The sequence below is a fragment of the Globicephala melas genome, chromosome 19, assembly GCF_963455315.2.
Source record: "Globicephala melas chromosome 19, mGloMel1.2, whole genome shotgun sequence".
Taxonomy (NCBI): Eukaryota; Metazoa; Chordata; class Mammalia; order Artiodactyla; family Delphinidae; genus Globicephala; species Globicephala melas.
In genome coordinates this window covers 31,733,606-31,752,131 of record NC_083332.1, presented here as the reverse complement: position 1 = coordinate 31,752,131, position 18,526 = coordinate 31,733,606, and the positions used below count along the sequence as shown (strand labels likewise).

General features: G+C 34.5%; 1 protein-coding gene across 3 annotated transcripts in view; it reads right to left on the bottom strand.

Annotated features, from left to right (window-relative positions):
• The window catches only part of CHD9 (chromodomain helicase DNA binding protein 9), a 244,924-nt gene that overhangs the window by 144,528 nt on the left and 81,870 nt on the right, over positions 1-18,526 (bottom strand). The window lies entirely within an intron of this gene.

Here is an 18,526-nt window from a genome sequence, read left to right as displayed (position 1 = left end):
CAAGGCACTTTCAAATTTATTGTCACATTTATTAATCAGAAATGCTAAAAATATACAGCCACATATTACAGATGAGAAAACTTGCCTAAGACTACTATGATAGTAGACAGAAGGGCTAGGACTTGAGCCTAGTTCTCTTCACTACAAATTCAGTGCTTTTCCAACTTTATCAAAGAAACTCACACCCGAAAAACCACCTGCAAAATATTTATTATCCAACACTGGAACTGAGAAACAAATGACAGATACCAATAACAGAAATGAAAACTATCTAATTCCTTTTCTCCATAAATAGCTCATTTGTCTGATGACAGAAATTCATGAATTCAACTTTCTAGTAATTATGGCTCAATTCAGTAAGAGATACAGCCACATGAGTAACATTAAGAAAGTGCTGATGGAGCAACTAAGCCCATGCGCCACAACTACTGAGCCTGCACTCTAGAGCCCATGAGCCACAAATACCGAGCCCGCGTGCCACAACTACTGAAGCCCGTGTGCCTAGAGCCCTGGTCCACAACAAGAGAAGCCACTGCAATGAGAAGCCCGCGCACCGCAACAAAGAGTAGCCCCCACTCGACGCAACTAGTGAAAGCCCATGCGCAGCAACGAAGACCCAATGCAACCAAACATAAATAAATAAATAAAATTGATTCTTTAAAGAAAAAAAAGTGCTGAAAGCATAAGTTATAAAGAAAGTTAAAAACAGCATTTTTTTAAACATCTTTATTGGAGTATAATTGCTTTACAACGTTGTGTTACTTTCTGCTGTATAACAAAGTTAATCAGCTATACGTATACATATATCCCCATATCCCCTCCCTCTTGTGTCTCCCTCCCACCCTCCCTATCCCACCACACACACAAAGCACCGAGCTGATCTCTCTGTGCTATGCGGCTGCTTCCCACTAGCTATCTATTTTACGATTGGTAGTGTATATATGTCAATGCCACTCTCTCACTTCATCCCAGCTTATCCTTCCCCCTCCCAGTGTCCTCAAGTCCATTCTCTATGTCTGCATCTTTATTTCTGTCCTGCCCCTAGGTTCTTCAGAACCATTTCTGTTTTTAATTTAGATTCCATATACATGTGTTAGCATATGGTATTTGTTTTTCTCTTTCTGACTTACTTCACTCTGTAGGACAGACTCTAGGTCCATCCACCTCACTACAAATAACTCAATTTCATTTCTTTTTATGGCTAATACTCCTTTGTATATATGTGCCACAACTTCTTTACCCATTCATCTATCGATGAGCATTTAGGTTGCTTCCATGTCCTGGCTATTGTTAATAGTGCTGCAGTGAACATTGTGGTACATGACTCTTTTGGAATTCTGGTTTTCTCAGGGTATATGGTCAGTAGTGGGACTGCTGGGTCATATGGTAATTCTAGTTTTCGTTTTTTAAGGAACCTCCATACTGTTCTCCATAGTGGCTGTATCAATTTACATTCCCACCAACAGTGCAGAGGGGTTCCCTTTTCTCCAAACCCTCTCCAGTACTTATCGTTTGTAGATTTTTTGATGATGGCCATTTGGACCGGTGTGAGGTGATACCTCATTGTAGTTTTGAGTTGCATTTCTGTACTGATTAGTGATGTTGAGCATTCTTTCATGTGTTTATTGGCCATCTGTATGTCTTCTTTGGAGAAATGTCTATTTAGGTCTTCTGCCCAGTTTTGGATTGGGTTGTTTGTTTTTTTGATATTGAGCTGCATGAGCTGCTTGTATATGTTGGAGATTAATCCTTTGTCAGTTGCTTCGTTTGCAAATATTTTCTCCCATTCTGAGGGTTGTCTTTTCGTTTTGTTTATGGTTTCCTTTGTTGTGCAAAAGCTTTTAAGTTTCATTAGGTTCCTTTTGTTTATTTTTACAAAAACAGCATTTTTACAAAATAAAATACAGCAACACTTTGGAAATCGGATTATCTGATTTAAAAAAAAACAGTACTAATTACTTGTGGGACCTTAGTTCCCTGACCAGGGATTGAACCTGGACCCTCAGCTGTGAGAGCTCGGAGTCCTAACCACTGGACTAACAGCGAATTCCCTCTTTATCTTTTCTCAATATCTAGTTTTCTCAAATCTGTGTTCGAGTTTTAGGTCTGTGACTTATAAACTGTGGTACCTTGAGTTTGTTTTTTTCATTTATAAATTAAGGTGCCACAATTAACATTATAAGATTACTATGAGGATAAAATGTGATGACATATAAAAAGTATCCAACACCATCTGTATGACCCTGAGCAAGCTATGTAACTATCCTATGCTTCAAGCCAGTATCTGTAAAAAAGAAAAGATGATAAGATCTACCTCACAGAGTTGTTCTGAAGATTAAATGAAAAAAATATATGTAAAGCTATGAACTTAAGTATAACTGCTCAATATTTTTTGGCTATTTGTATTTTTATTATTATTCATAATTGTACTAATTTTCAACAGAAAGTTTGTACATTTACCTTGATTTTCTAGGACTCTGTATAATCACAGGTACACACAATAATTTATCTACAAAAATATTCATCATACTATCTAAGAAAAATAAACTGGCTATATAAACCATAGTATTTCTACATTATACATTATTATACAGTCATTAAATGGTGTTTTAAGCCTTCCACTTAAGTCCAAGATGGAATAATAGGAACTGGATTTACCCTCATGCTTAAAACAACCAAAAAACCAAGCACAATATATAAAACAATAATTTTTAGACACTGTACATCAGTCAACCCATGACAGTAATCTCTGAGAGAAGGGAAACAATTGAGCTATCCTATTTATCCTATTTGGAGAATAAGGAGGATGCTTCCAAGCTGCAGAACAACAGTGATATCAGGAAGTCAGGTAGAATCTCACAACCTGTGTTGAGGAGACAGAGCTGGAGGTTCAGGGGAGCCAGAAAGACTAGTTTGCAGGGGAAAGTTCTGCAGAGGAGACAGCTTCACAGGGAAAGACCTCCAGAAATCTTCAGTAGGTCTCCTCTCAAGGCTTTAGATAAGTACTGATCAATACTACTACTTTGTGAAGAAACTGCCCAAGGCCCAGAACAAACCACGTGAAAGCAACTGAGATCATACACTAAGGCCAGGAATAGTCCATCTTTCCATCAGCTAGACTGGAAAATCTTGCATTTCACAAGGAATTGGACAGAGAACTCACAAGGCTATTTTGTCAGTAGTGGGGGAAAATTAGTCCTAAATATTGTCCATCCGAACAAAGCTTGGAAACAGATCTTGTAAGGATAAACCAATTTCCAAGTAACTTACTGTATTTACTGTATCCCAGAACAAAACTCAAGAATATTTACAAAAATGTAAAACTTTCCAGCACTCATCAGGGTAAAATTCACCATGTCTGGCACCTATTCAAAAATTATCACGCATGCAAAGAGGGAGGAAAATACAACCTACGTTAAGGAGAGAAATAAATCAATAGAAGCAGGCTCAGAAATGACACAGATGATAGATTTAGTAGACAAGGATAAGTAACATAGCTAGTATAATTATATTCCAAATGTTCAGTAAATTAGAGGAAAGATTAAGCATGTTAAGTAGAGACATGGAAGACATAAAATTAATGAAAATGAGATTTAAAAAATACATTGGCTGGAGTTAACAGATTACACAGCAGAAGAAAAGAGTAGTGAATATATATTAATAAAATCTATCCAAACACAGAACAACAATAAAATCCAAAACCAAAGACAGGGAAAAGGCTAAAAAAGAAAACACAAACACACACACACAGCATGAGTGAGCTGTAGAACAACTTCAAGCAGCCTAATCTACTTGTAACGGAGAACAACAAAAATATTTCAAGGAAAAATTTCCATGTTTGACAAAAACTATAAGCACAGATCCAAAAAGCTCAACAAAACTCACGCACAAGGAACATGAAGAAAACCACATCAACAAGTATCAGAATCAAATTGCTTAAAAACATTAGAAGAGAGAAAATGCATAAAAGTTACCAGGGAACAAATATACATTACATGCAGAGGAACAAAGATAAGAATTACAGAAGTCTTCACATCAGAAACAAGGCAAAACAGAAAACAGCAGAGCAACATACTTAAAGTACAAAAATAAACATAAAAACCACTGGCAACCTAGAATTCTATATCCAGCAAAAATATCTTTCAAAAATAAAAGGGAGGGCTTCCTTGGTGGCACAGTGGTTGAGAGTCCGCCTGCCGATGCAGGGGACGCGGGTTCGTGCCCCGGTCTGGGAAGATCCCACATGCCGCGGAGCAGCTGGGCCCATGAGCCATGGCCGCTGAGCCTGCGCATCCAGAGCCTGTGCTCCGCAACGGGAGAGGCCACAACAGTGAGAGGCCTGCGTACGGCAAAAAAATAATAAATAAATAAATAAATAAATAAATAAATAAATAAATAAATAAATAAATAAAAAAAAGGGAAATGAAGACCTTTTACTTTATTTATTTGTTTGTTTATTTACGGCTGTGTTGGGTCTTCATTGCTGTGCACAGGCTCTCCCTAGTTGCAGCGAGTGGGGGCTACTCTTCGTTGCGGTGCATGTGCTTCTTATTGCCATGCCTTCTCCTGCTGCAGAGCACGGGCTCTAGGCACACGGGCCTCAGTAGTCGTGGCATGAGGGCTCAGTAGTTGTGGCTCGCAGGCTCTAGAGCTCAGGCTCAGCAGTTGTGGTGCATGGGCTCTACAGCGCAGGCTCAGCAGTTGTGGCGCACGGGCTTCATTGCTCAGCGGCATGTGGGATCTTCCCCGACCAGGGATCGAACCCGTGTCCCCTGCACTGGCAGGTGGACTCTCAACCACTGCGCCACCAGAGAAGTCCCAACACCTTTTAGACATATAAAAGTTGAAAGAATTCATGACCATCAGACCTGCACTACAAGAAATGTTAAAGGAAAGTTTTTCAAGTAGAGAAAATGATATCAGATAGAAATTGGCATCTACATGAAGAAATGAAGAACACTGGAGGGACTTCCCTGGTAGTCCAGTGGGTAAGGTTCCGTGCTCCCAATGCAGGGGGCCCAGGTTTGATCCCTGGTAGGGGAACTAGATCCCGAATGCATGCCGCAACTAAGAGTTCACATGCCACAGCTAGGAAGCCCACGTGCCACAACTAAAGATCCCACATGCTGCAACTAAGACCCAGCACAGCTTAAATAAATAAATATTAAAAAGAAAAAGAACACTGGAAATGGTATATATGTGGTTAAATATAAAATATATTTTTTCTTATTCTTAAAAGCTTATTCAAAGATAATTGACTACTTAAAGGAAAATTAATAGAAATTTAGTGTGGAGTTTATAACTTCTATATAGAAGTACAATATACAACAACAAAAGCACAAAGTCCAGGATGGGGGAAATGGAAATACACTGTGATATCATTCATATAATATATATGAAGAGGTATATTACAATTGAAGGTAAACTGTGATAAGTTAAAGATGTATACTGTTAATATTAAAGCAACCACTAAAATAATATGTCAAAAAGTACTAAATAGTAGCTCAACAAAGGCTTACTTTGTGTGCCAGATGTCAATTTTCCACCTCTCTGGTCTAAATCCATACTGCATTGTCTGCTCCTGCAATAATGGAGTTGAAACCTGTACACATTTTTCCTTTGCCAGTGGCATAACGTCAAGCTTTGTTAGTAGGGGGCGCTGGAAGATTACTGGAACATGAAGGCGTTTCAAATCCTGGTTCCGGTGTGTTCTCTTCAGCAGGCTACAGAATACAGCAGCCAGCAGGACACAAAATCACCCCATGGTTAACTTCATATGACACCTTCTTAGGCAGCTTCAAGGGAAGTTTTGAGTCATAACATCAGTCTATGGGCACTGTCCGCCCCCACCCCGCCAGTACCTCACAAAGCAGATGCCCAATGAGACTCACTAACATGACACTGCAGCAAATTTCTCTAACATGCGGTGCTCCATGGCTATGCCCCCTCTAATGAAGTCTGGACTGCAGCCCTGGTGAGAGGTGCATGTCCAAGATTTTTTCCTTCCTTGAGTACTTTGTGTCCATCCTAGAGATTGTGGCTGCCCCATTTATCTGCTCTTTTTTGTACTTTTTTTTAAAAGATTTTTTTGATGTGGACCATTTTTAAAGTCTTTATTGAATTTGTTACAATATTGCTCCTGTTTTATGTTTTGTTTTTTTGGGCATGAAGCATGTCGGATCTTAGCTCCCAACCAGGGATTGAACCCACACCCCCTGCACTGGAAGCAGGAGTCTTAACCACTGGACCACCAGAGAAGTCCCTGTACTCTTTGAAATCTTCTTTATGCCTTAGTAGTCAGTCTCACATTAGACCAATCCTGTTTCAGTTAATAATTATTAATTAAAATCTCCCTGCTCATATTAATGTATAGTTTCTGTCGTCCCACTGGACCATGACCGACACAAATGAAATCATAAAAATTACTCTGTTAATCCAAAAATAGGCAGAAAATAAGGGAAAGAGGAATAAAGAATACTCGGGACAAATATAAAATTAATAGCAAGATAGTAGGTTTAAACATATCAATAAAATTAATCACATTAAATGTAAATAGTTTAATCACCTCGATTATAAAACAGATTGTTAAGTTGGATAAAGAAGAGAAGAATCAATTGTATGTTGCCTATAAAAAAGCCACTTTAAATATAAAAACAAACGGGTTAAAAGTAAAAGGATGGTAAAAGATATTCCATGCTAACACAAACAGAAAACAGAAGCGACTATATTAATACCAAATAAAGCAGATATCAGAGCAAAGAATATATGTAAAGCCATGAACATAAGCTACAGAACAAACCTAAAAAATGTAAACAAATTCAAAACATAAAAATTTGTTCTCTGATCACAATGGAGTTAAATTAGAAATCAATACCAAAAAGGTATCTGGAAAAAGATTCAAATATTTATAAATTAAATAAACATTTCTAAATAACTCACCAGTCAAATAAGAAATCAAAAGGGGGAATTCAAAAGTTTTTGAAACTGAATAAAAATGAAATGCACCTAAGACAACACTTAATGGCAAGTGTATAGCATCAAACATCTATATCAGAAAGGAAGAGTTCAATGAATGACTTCAATTTTTCAGTTTAAAAAAAGTAAATTAAACCCACAGTAAGCAAAACAAATAATAAAAATATGAGAAATCAGTGAAATCTAAAGCAGAAAATAAGAGAAAATCAATGAAACTCCATAAAACTGATAAACCTCTAGCTACACTAATCAGGAAGGAAGAGAAAAGACATTAATTATCAATGTCATAAATGTACTCTATTAACTGTACATTGAAAGGATAAAAATGAAAACATTATGCCAAAAAATTTGACAACTTAGATGAAATTTAAAAATTCTGAAAGGCACAAACTACCAAAAGCTCATTCATACATATAACCTAAGAGACATATGTTTATTAAAGAAATTAGATGTGTAATTAAAAACATTCCCAAAAATAAAAGTTCAGGTCCAGATGGCTTCAGTATTGAATTCTACAAACATTTAAGGAAAACAGAGAACTTCTACATGAAAACATAAGAAAAAACCTTGATGACTGTAGGGTAGGCACAGATTCCTTAAATATTAAACAAGCACAGTCTATAAAAGAAAAGTAATGAATAGGAGTTGTTCAAAATTAAAAACTTTTCCACTTCAACATATACTATTAAGAAAAGGGAGGGGCTTCCCTGGTGGCGCAGTGGTTGAGAGTCCGCCTGCCGATGCAGGGGACATGGGTTCGTGCCCCGGTCTGGGAGGATCCCACATGCCGTGGAGCGGCTGGGCCTGTGAACCATGGCTGCTGAGCCTGCGCGTCCGGAGCCTGTGCTCCGCAACGGGAGAGGCCACAACAGTGAGAGGCCCGCGTACCGCAAAAAAAAAAAAAAAAAGAAAAAAAAAAGAAAAGGGAAGCCACAGACTGGTAGAAAAGATTTGCAAAACATATATCTGACAGCTAGAATACTACAACTCAATAATAAAAAATAACCCAATTTTTTAAATGGGCAAACAATTTGGACAGAAACTTCACCAAAGAAGATATGTGGATGGCAGTAAGCACATGAAAAGATATTCAACATCATGAATGATTAAGGCAATGCAAATTAAAATCACAATAAGACACCACTACCCACTCCTTAGATATGGCTTAAATTATTTCCCCAGTGGTAATAAAAGTATTTACTTGCAAAGACTGTACACAAATGTTCATAGCATCTTTATTCACAGTAACCCCAAACCAGAAACAATATCCACCAACAAGTGAATGGATAAACAAATTGTGGTGTATCCATATAATGGAATACTACTTAGCAACTGAAAGGAATGAAATATTATACCTGCAACTACTGGATGAATCTCAAAATAGTTATGCTGAGTAAAAGAAGCCAGATTAAAAAAGAGTACAAACCATATTATTCCATTATACAACATTCTAGAAAATGCCAACTAATCTACACTGACAGAAATCAGATCAGTGGTTGCCTTGGTGGCGGGGGGGGGGGGGGGGGGGGGTGGAGGATGGAAGAAAGGATTACAAAGGAACAATAGGGAACTTTTTGGGGTGATGAATATGTTAATTATCTTGATTGTGACGATGGTTTCCCAGGTATATGTATGTCAAAATTTATCAAATTGCATACTTTAAATATGTTCAGTTTATTATATGTCAATTATACCTAAATTAAGCTGAAAATTTGATATAGAAAACAAATAGGTAAATGGTTATAGAGTGTAAGACTAAAAGCATATAGCCCCGGGCTTCCCTGGTGGCGCAGTGGTTGGGACTCCGCCTGCCGATGCAGGGTACACGGGTTCGTGCCCCGGTCCGGGAGGGTCCCACGTGCCGTGGAGCGGCTGGGCCCGTGAGCCATGGCCGCTGGGCCTGCGCGTCCGGAGCCTGTGCTCCGCAACGGGAGAGGCCGCAGCGGTGAGAGGCCTGCGTACCGCAAACAAACAAACAAACAAACAAAAAAAAGCATATAGCCCCAAAATATAAAAAGTGATTATTTCTAGTTCATGAGATGAGGGGTGACTTTTCTTGTTTGTGCTAAATTTTTTCTAAATACGTTCAGTGGACATGTTTCACTTTTGTAGCTGTCAACTACATCTCTTCACATACTAGGCAGTCAACAGATGCTTAAACTAAATCACTTTCATTGATAAACTTGAAATATTATCAATTCTCAAAGGAGAAACACATGTAAATATCTTACAAAGCTAGGTAAAACTTTAGTATTCACCATCATTTTAGATCATTTATATATTATGTCTAAACATATAATACTGGAGGTTCATGCATATTTGTAATATGGGTCTTATCTCCCTCATGAGTTACAAGAAAAGCAGAATGCCTCATATATTGTCTTACATATGACAGGTGTTCAAAATGTTTACTGAATTCATAAACGAGTGTCTTATAGACAAAGCTGTCTTAGAACTACAACTACATCAGTGCTTAGCACAGAGTATGTTCTCAAAATTTTGTATCCAACTTTTAAGAAAACTTAAATCCCTCTGTTCAATATGAGTTTAACCTAAATCAAATACCAAGCAAGGACCACTTCTTATTTCATACATAGCACAGCACCACACGAAATCATAGATGGTGACAAAGTACTTCTGAAATTGAATCCAAAATTTCTGGAATCACAAGCTTCCAACACAAAAACACAGCTAAGAAATTACACAACAGTACTCAGATCCTGTGGCATTACACAGGATAAATAAAGCAAATGAGCTCCTTAGGCTGATTCCAGGTCTGAGGCAAGGAAATTAAATACATCTTCTTACACCAGAAAGTAGAAGTACTTAGAGACTAATGAGGACATGTTAGAAGGGCAAGAGTTGGCTTGCAAAGATTCCCACTGGCAAAATATTCAAAAATAATAATAATGGCAACGGATTATAACATATTCAATGTTTTTTTTAAATCCATGGGTCCAACTCTTTATAGAAAAATCCCACCTATTAATTACAAAGGGATGAAGGTACTTTTCCTAAATGATAAAACTTAGCATCACCAATAATGGGACAAACTAAAATCATGTCTCCTAATGTAACCCAATAGAAGTATACAAAAATCATCTATGTGGCACCCTCACCAAGAAATGTTTAATTTGAATTATGACCAAACAACTAGACAAATACAGACAACAGGTCTGGACTTTTAAAACAATGGTGACGTCAGGAAAGAACAACAAAAAGGCATGAAAAGCCTGTATTAGGTTAAAGAATATTAAAGAGACATAACAACTAAATGCAATGCCTGACCTTTGATTGGATTCTGGATTTTAAAACAAACATCTATAAAAATTATTAGGATAATTTAAGAAATCTGAATTTGATTATACGATTTTCTGTTATTGATGTTTTATCACTTAGTAAAAGTAACTTTTATTTAAAATAAAAATAGAGTGAGAAAGCAAATGTGGCAAAAAATTAACAGTGAGTCTATGTGAATGGTATATAGATGTCCACTGTATTATTCTTTCAACTTTCCTCTAAGTTTAAACTTTTTCAAAATAAAAAGTTAGGAAAAGCAAATAATGCTTTCAATATAAACAGTTTGAAGAAATTCATAATATTGATATTTCTAATATTGCTTAAACTGACTTGAAGTCACCTTTTTTCTTGTAAAATAAGAAAAATACAGATTTGCAGGCCTAGCCTTAGAAGTAAGTCTCTCTGTATTTGTAATGTCAGTACCCAGCACAGTACCTGATATATAAGTAGAAGGTGCTCAGTGAATATGTTTGTTGCTTATGGTCTTATGAGTTGATACGGTAGAAAACACAGTGAATTTAGAGTTAAGTTTCTGCTAAACCATTAGTAGCTGTCCGGTTTTAGACAGGTCACTTTCCCTCTTGACACCTCAAATACTTGATCTGTAAACTCTAAGAAATAATACCAACTTATATATACCCCAGATTATTACTAAAAAATTCAAATAATGTAAGTAAAACCACTTAAAAATACTATGCAACTTGTTTTATTATTTCTATCTCTAATTACACTCTCAATGTTTACCATATTAGTTTTTAAAAATTACTTCTAAATGTCTTACTTTCATTTGAGGAATTTAAAGGAAAAAAATCCTGAGAAATTTATTTAGCAATATAATCGTTTAAGTATATCTCTCAGTAACTAGTTATTTCTCTTTTGACAAAAAAGTAGTGCTCAAAGTTGACTCACATAGCACAGGGGTTTTTTTGTTGTTGTTTTGTTGGTTTTTTTTAAAAAAAACTTTTGTAATAGTTTGTAATAAATTTAAGTAGATTAGAAGCTCAAAAGAAAAGGGCCTTCTTTCTTGACTCTGCCATTTACAAGAGCCACTGGACCTTAGACAGTTATATATTATATGTACACATATTATAATATGTATATAAAATATATATGAAGGATCAAGTAAGTACAGACTGCCAAAATGTCATGAAACAAAGGGCTAATCTAGAAACTTAGAGGGATACCTTCTTTAAATTGGATGGATCAAAGAAATTAATTGTTTGTAATTATCACTCATTCCAAAACACATACTTGGAAAGCTAAGGGAAAGTGCTAGAAACCTCTATCAACTGAAACTGAATCACAAATGAAAAGAGAACCCCTCTGAAATTATAATATAGATCAATGGGAAAGTATGACTTAATTTTCAATTTGAGTTCTTCAAAGGCAAAGGACCATATCTGATTCATTTTTGTAACTTCAGTGCCCAGCATAATCTCTTACACCTGGTAGACATCTAATAAATACCAAACAAATAAAAGCAGCAAAAATGCAACTTTCCAAAACACAGAGGTTATGTAAAATTCATTCATTCACACATCTACAGTTTATATCTACATTTGACAGATACAATAAGGGTGCACTTTTTAACACTAAAAGGATAGTTATAAACTGAAGATACGTTGAAAGGTATACATGGAAAAAAAAACACACAAAAAACACAAAACCCAGCAACTCAAAGATATTTCTCAATTTGGAGACAACCAGTTGTAACTGTATCTTACAACACATTAATTGTAAGTGCCTCACCATAGTGTGGTATCATTTTCGCTTCTGAACACCCTTAAAAACTATAAAAAGGAATGTTAAGCAGTTATATGACAGCAAGCAAAATGACCTAACACTGTTTTTGCTTTTTGTATGAGGATAGAGTAAAATATTATCCAGCTCTAAAATTCTATGATTCCATGAAATGTTCAATGTAAACTTGTACTATTTTCAGGTATACAAACATATTCATGTAAGGAAAAACTTTGCTTAGAGATTGGTTCTTAGCCATTATTATCTTGTAATAGCTTTAAATGGAATATAATCCATAAAAATATTGAATCACTATGTTGTACACCTGAAACTAATAAAACATTGTAAATAATACAAAACTTCAATACAAAAAAAAGATTGCCCTTTCATAATTTCTAAGGTATTACTTGCATAATAAATGTGCAAGTTATTTGCATAGTTGACCCGAATAAATTATCAGATTTTATTTAACTGAAAACTGCAGTCTAAGCTTCCTAAAGCACTTTCTATCTCTTTCCATATATTACCCATACCATATTGTGTTAAAATATTTCCTTAATTTAAAATCATTTCAGTCCAATTACCCAAACAAACCTGATCTCCCATATTTAAGTACTCCAAAACAACTGTGTATTCATATTATCGTAATAGGAATAAAGTTTGATGGCTCAGTAGCCCCTAACACATTTTTTTTCAATTTCAGATATTAATAATGATAAGTAAATGACTGAGTGGTCCTAAGGTATTTGGGAGTGCACCTCATCAATAAAATTAAATACAATATACACCTGTAACTTATATACATCAACCATACTTCAACTTAAAAAAATAGCAAGGGTAAAAAAAAAAAAAAGACTTAAATACAACAAAACTTTGTTAGACCTACTTTGAAGTTTGGCTTGAATCTCATGCGCTTCACACACTGCACTATTTCTCACCAACTGCCGCCTCTTCCCCACCCCTGGAATTCACTTCCTGTTCACCTCTCACCCTTAAGTATGCATGTCAGAAGTCAACAGCCTTAAAGCTACTGTTAACAACTAGAGTTTCTGTTACTCAATGCAGAGATCAATCCTTCTACAATATAGTACACAGTTTAATAATTAAGATCATATTTTAGAACTAGCTAATATTCCAGAAATTCCCAGTCCAAACAGAACATTTTAATCTAGAAGATTTGACAGAAATGTCAAAAACTAGTCCACTATAACTGAAAAAAAGCAACTAAAAGGGAAATTCCTGCATAGAATTTCTATTTTGTGTTTTGGTTTTGACAGCAAAGAATTTTGAAACTTCTTATAAGCAATACCTTGCCAAATGCATAAAGATTTAAACAAATTCTGATAAACAGAGGGATGTTACTTTATAAAAATTTAAATTATTCAATGAAACAATCTAAATATTACTTAGGTAGTTTTTTCTCTTCTTTTTGTCTAGGGCATAAGCGGAGTGACAAGTTTTTAAATTATTCGTTATCTGTTGATTTTTTGATGTGGAAAAGTTATGACTATTAAAAAAAAAAAAAAACCCAAAACCCAAAACCAAAAAACCAAAAAAACTAGCAAAGAGCTTGGGATCCTCTGAATTCAATGGGTATGAGCAAAGTATAGCAAGTTCCTTGCTTTAGGTTTACATTTAGTTTTAGAGAGGTTTTCCTCCTTTTTTTTTTATAACAATTTCACTTACAGGCAAAATCAGCTGTGCTTCTGATTAAGATAACTTTCAAATATCTTATGTGTTCCAGTAAATTCTTACTTAAGTGAGGGTGATTCCTGGAGGTGTAACAATAACCATAACAAATTTGAACATACAAGACCTCCCTATAAAAATCTAAGATTTCTTTTCATCTTTTCCTAACTGATCATTCTACCACCATCACCATCACCATCACCCTTGGAGGGGGTGGGGGGGCAGGGAGCCATATAATTAAAGATTTTGATGCTTAATAGAATACATTTCAACTATCTGGAAAATTTACCCATCTATGATAAATAATTCCCTGATGTTCCTGGATAGCAGAGAACTTGTCACATTTCCTTACCTTTCTTCCTTATTTGTAATTGCCACTCAGGAGCTAAACAGGCAATATGAATGATATATCTTACAAAGAAACCCAAAATTAACAACCATAGAATCTTAAGAGTTGAAAGAACCTACCAATTTAGTCCATTTTCCATCCACTGCAGGAATTCCTTCTGTGACACATCTGAGCCATTCCATCTCCCTACTTTCAGTGAAAGAGCTTTACTTCAAACTTCCTTATACTAATCTGTTTTTCTGTGACTTCCACTTAGTAGACCCAATTCTGACCTCTAAAGTCCTTCAAACATCTGAAGATAATTATCAGGTTTACTTTTAGGGCATTTGTTATCATCTTAAACACAATCTTATTTTAAAAATGTCAAAACACTTTTGCAAGCAACAGTTATTTCACTTTACTTTTGTTCTTTGTTGTTTTGGCGTTGTTTTTCCCTCTGATAATGAACAAACTATCTGCCAGAAAACATGAGATGAATGGTCTTCTCCACTTAAAGATTCTAAAGCAAGTTTCTGCCTCATCAGTAAGGTAGATTTTTAAAGGGGTGGAGGGTGAGGTGAGAAGCGAGAAATCATTTAGTATATTATTGTTATACATTACACTGCATTAATAATATACTTTGAAGTAAGTGAAAGTAGTTAAGACCATATATAATGGAGTCAAATCTGATTTGAATCCAGTCTGGCCACTGGTTGTCTCTACATTGGCTGTGTAACTTGCGGTATATTACTTAACTTTTCTGTACCTCAGTTTCCTCCTGTGGAAACTGAAGGAAATAACTGACTCCAAATAAAAGGACCGTTGTGAAAGATCAATGTGTTAATAATATATGTTAAGTATTTACAACAGTGGCACAAACATAGTGCTCTATCATAGTGCTAGTTATCCTAATTTTTGCTTACTACTCTGTACCTACTTTAAATTGAACTATTATGGTAATAAACACAACAAAAATATAAACATATTTTAATTACCTTGATTCAGATTTTTCCAGATCTCAATAATAACTTTACTGTTATAAGGTATTTAGCAACCTTACAATATGGCAAACTTTTAGCCATTCAAATTCATTTTCAGAAAAATATTTTATGACATGAAAAATGTCTGCAACATATTAACTGGAAGGTTAAAAAAGCAATTTGCCAAATGGCATAAACTATGTGATCTCGACCTTGTTTCTTAAAAATGCAAAAATATGTAGGTGGAGGACAGGGAAGAGACAGACAACAGGTCTCACTGAAAACTTACACAACAAAATGTCAACAGGGATATAGTGATATTACAAGTAACTCATTTTTCATCTGTTCTCTATGTGGTCCAATTTTAAAATAATGATTATGTATTAAATTTTTCATCAGAAAAAAATCCAGTATTTTATTATTTATTTATCTGGCCGCACCGAGTGGCTTGTGGGATCTCAGTTCCCTGACCAGGGACTGAACCTGTGCCCCCTTGCAGTGAAAGCGAGGAGTCCTAACCAATGGACTGCCAGGGAATTCTCAAAAATCCAATATTTTAAAATGTTCCTTACATTGGCTGTTCTAACCTTTCTCTAAGTTTCTTTTTTTTAAACTAATAAATAAGTTTCCCTACCTTCAGGGGAAAAAAAATAAAAATTCAAGGTATTAAATAAAGTAATAAATTCATCAGAATACAAAAGCCAACAAGGAATTATGTACAATTATATACATCATAAAATTCTATCTCCTGTGTTGATTGCTATTTTAGCTATCTCACATATCTTTCACTGCTGTAGAACTTTTACAGTAAATTTAATTTACAAATATTGAGAGATCGCACACTGCTTCATAGAGTGTTTCCACTTTACAAATAAGAAGACAAAAATGAAAGATTTTGTGTTACAAAATAGCAGTATGTCATAAAAGAGCAATGAAAAGTTGATAGTATTATTCTCTCAAAATTCCTTTGCTATAAAAGTTAGAGATGAAAATAAGCTAGTATTTCTCTATTATGGTTTGTGAGTATTTACATTTAGAAACACTTCCTGTTGCTTCTCACCTTTTTTCTCTTCTCTTTTTTAAATGGTAAAATTCTAGAGTCAATTATATAAGAAATGTTCTCAGCAATATTCAGTTTTTAATGATTGACACAGACTCTAAGACATTTGAAATTATATCCACAAACACCCTACCTCAGTTGGGGAATAATAAAAAGCAAGGCTTAGAAATATTCTTTACATATCCAATATTCTCAGTGAAGCTTTCTAAAATTCTAAATAGAGAGCCATCCGTGAGTTTTCAAACAGTAGATTAATAAATATCTTATTTTGGCTATAACAATATGTGTCCTTTTTTAAAATTTTGATAAACCAAGAATTATACCACTTTATTCTATACACATATTTAACAATGCTAATTTAGTCTGAAATGAAATTACTACGTTTAAGAGAGTTAAAAAAAAAAAAAAAACCTAGGAAAAAAATTCTTTTCATAGAACCTGGGGAAAACTGTAATAGTGTAACATTCTGTCTACGTCGTAACCATAACTGTTCAGAAAATGCCAAAAATTACACAGATAAAAGACTTATATGCTCTGCCACAATTTGTCATAAATTATAAATATTAAATAATTTAAATTTCACATATTTAGGATATCTGACATAATTCTGTACATATAACACCTATATGCAATCCATATTAATCACAATCAATCTCCTACCTTCTCTACCAATCCATCTCTATTCTTCACCCCGACAATGAAAAATGTCCAACTCTAAGTCTTAACACTAAGAAATAATAGGAAACTTGAGAACAGACTTTCAATAAGTCAGATAAGTATTCAAAGCCAGCTGCCCTTTATCAGTTTTTAAACATGTAACAAAAAGAATAAGAAGTTAGTAAAACAAAACAAACTCTGAAACAAAAAGGTGAGTAGATTTAAATAAAACCTTATGAATGTATCAGTGTAGATAAGATGATTTATTAAAGGCTGCTGCTGTTGGGTCTGAAAAAAGTTTCTCTCAGATGGTACTAAGTACTGATACCTAAATATTAGTATTAAGTTTAGTACTAATATCTAGATATTAGTATTAGGGACTACTTTAGATATTTATAATTATCCTCCATTCATTCCAAATCTATAAAAGGGAACCTGTACTTCTTTTTAAAGCTCGTAGAACATGTTTAGGAAAACATGAATTAAAAAAAAAAATCCTCAGAAAAATACAATTAAGAAAAGAAGTTAATAAATTTCAGATTTTATAACTTCAATTATATGCTGGACAAATTAATTAGTCAAGGTAGACAGATATCTACATAAAAAGTAGATAGATGACCCTAGGTTCAATCAGTAGAGGTTTTTCCCCAGGGTCCTTCTAACTAAGATGCTTGATCCTCTTCCAGCAGAGGGAGCAAAATCATATTATTATATTCAGGCCACAAAAAGAAGGGGAGGAGGAGAGTTTACAAGTCCCTTTTAAATATCTTAAATCTATCTAGACAATTCAAAAGCTGTACTGAAAATATCATGATTCCCAAAGGAAAAGAAAAAGATTTTATCTTTTTCAAACACTTCAAAAATGGTTCCTAAATACTTAGTTTCAAGAACCATGGTATACTTCATTGTCCTCCAAATCTCACAAGTAAACAACGTACTGAAGCGTTTTATAAATCTTTAATTTAACAACAAACTTTCAGAAAAATGATACAAATATTGCATTAAATACATTTAAAAAAATTTTTAAAGTAATACATTCACATGACAAAAGCTATAAAAAACAAAGGAAAGTGTAATTGCACTACCCTAAAATAATCTATTTCCTTTCAGTATTTTTCATATGTATATTTTCATACTGCTATGAAAAATTATAATTTTAATTTAATTTAATTAAAAAATTAAATTTATACTTATAAAAACATTTATTAAGTGCTTATTATATGCTAGGCATGGTTTTAAGCACTTTTACATGTTACAACTCTCTTCATCCTTATCAAAGCCCTTTTATTTTCCTTATTTAAAGATGAAGCAAATGAGATGCATAGAAATTATTAAATAGCTAAAAGTCATGCACCAAATAAGTAACATGAGCCAAGATTCTAACCCCGGTAGTCTGGAACCAAAGCCTGTACTCTTAACCACTTTACTGTGATCTTAATTTTGAATTATGCTTTTCCCCATCACTAACATATTATCAAAGTCTTTTTAATGCCTATAATAGTCCATCTAATACGGATATGATAACAAACTGTGCTGTTTCCAATTTTCCCTTATAGATACAGCAAGATAAATACCTTTGGGTATATTACTTTTGCTATGTTTGGGTTATTGTAATAAAGTATTTGTATACTCAAACATGCCACCAAATTGCTTTCCAAAATATCTGTATCAATTACAAAGCTATGTAAAAGTTCCAATTTCGCCATAAATTTGCCAGTGTTAAGCATCAAAATTAAAAAATTTTTTCTGGGGAGGGGGAAGGGTAAGCTGTGACAAAGTGAGAGAGTGGCATGGACA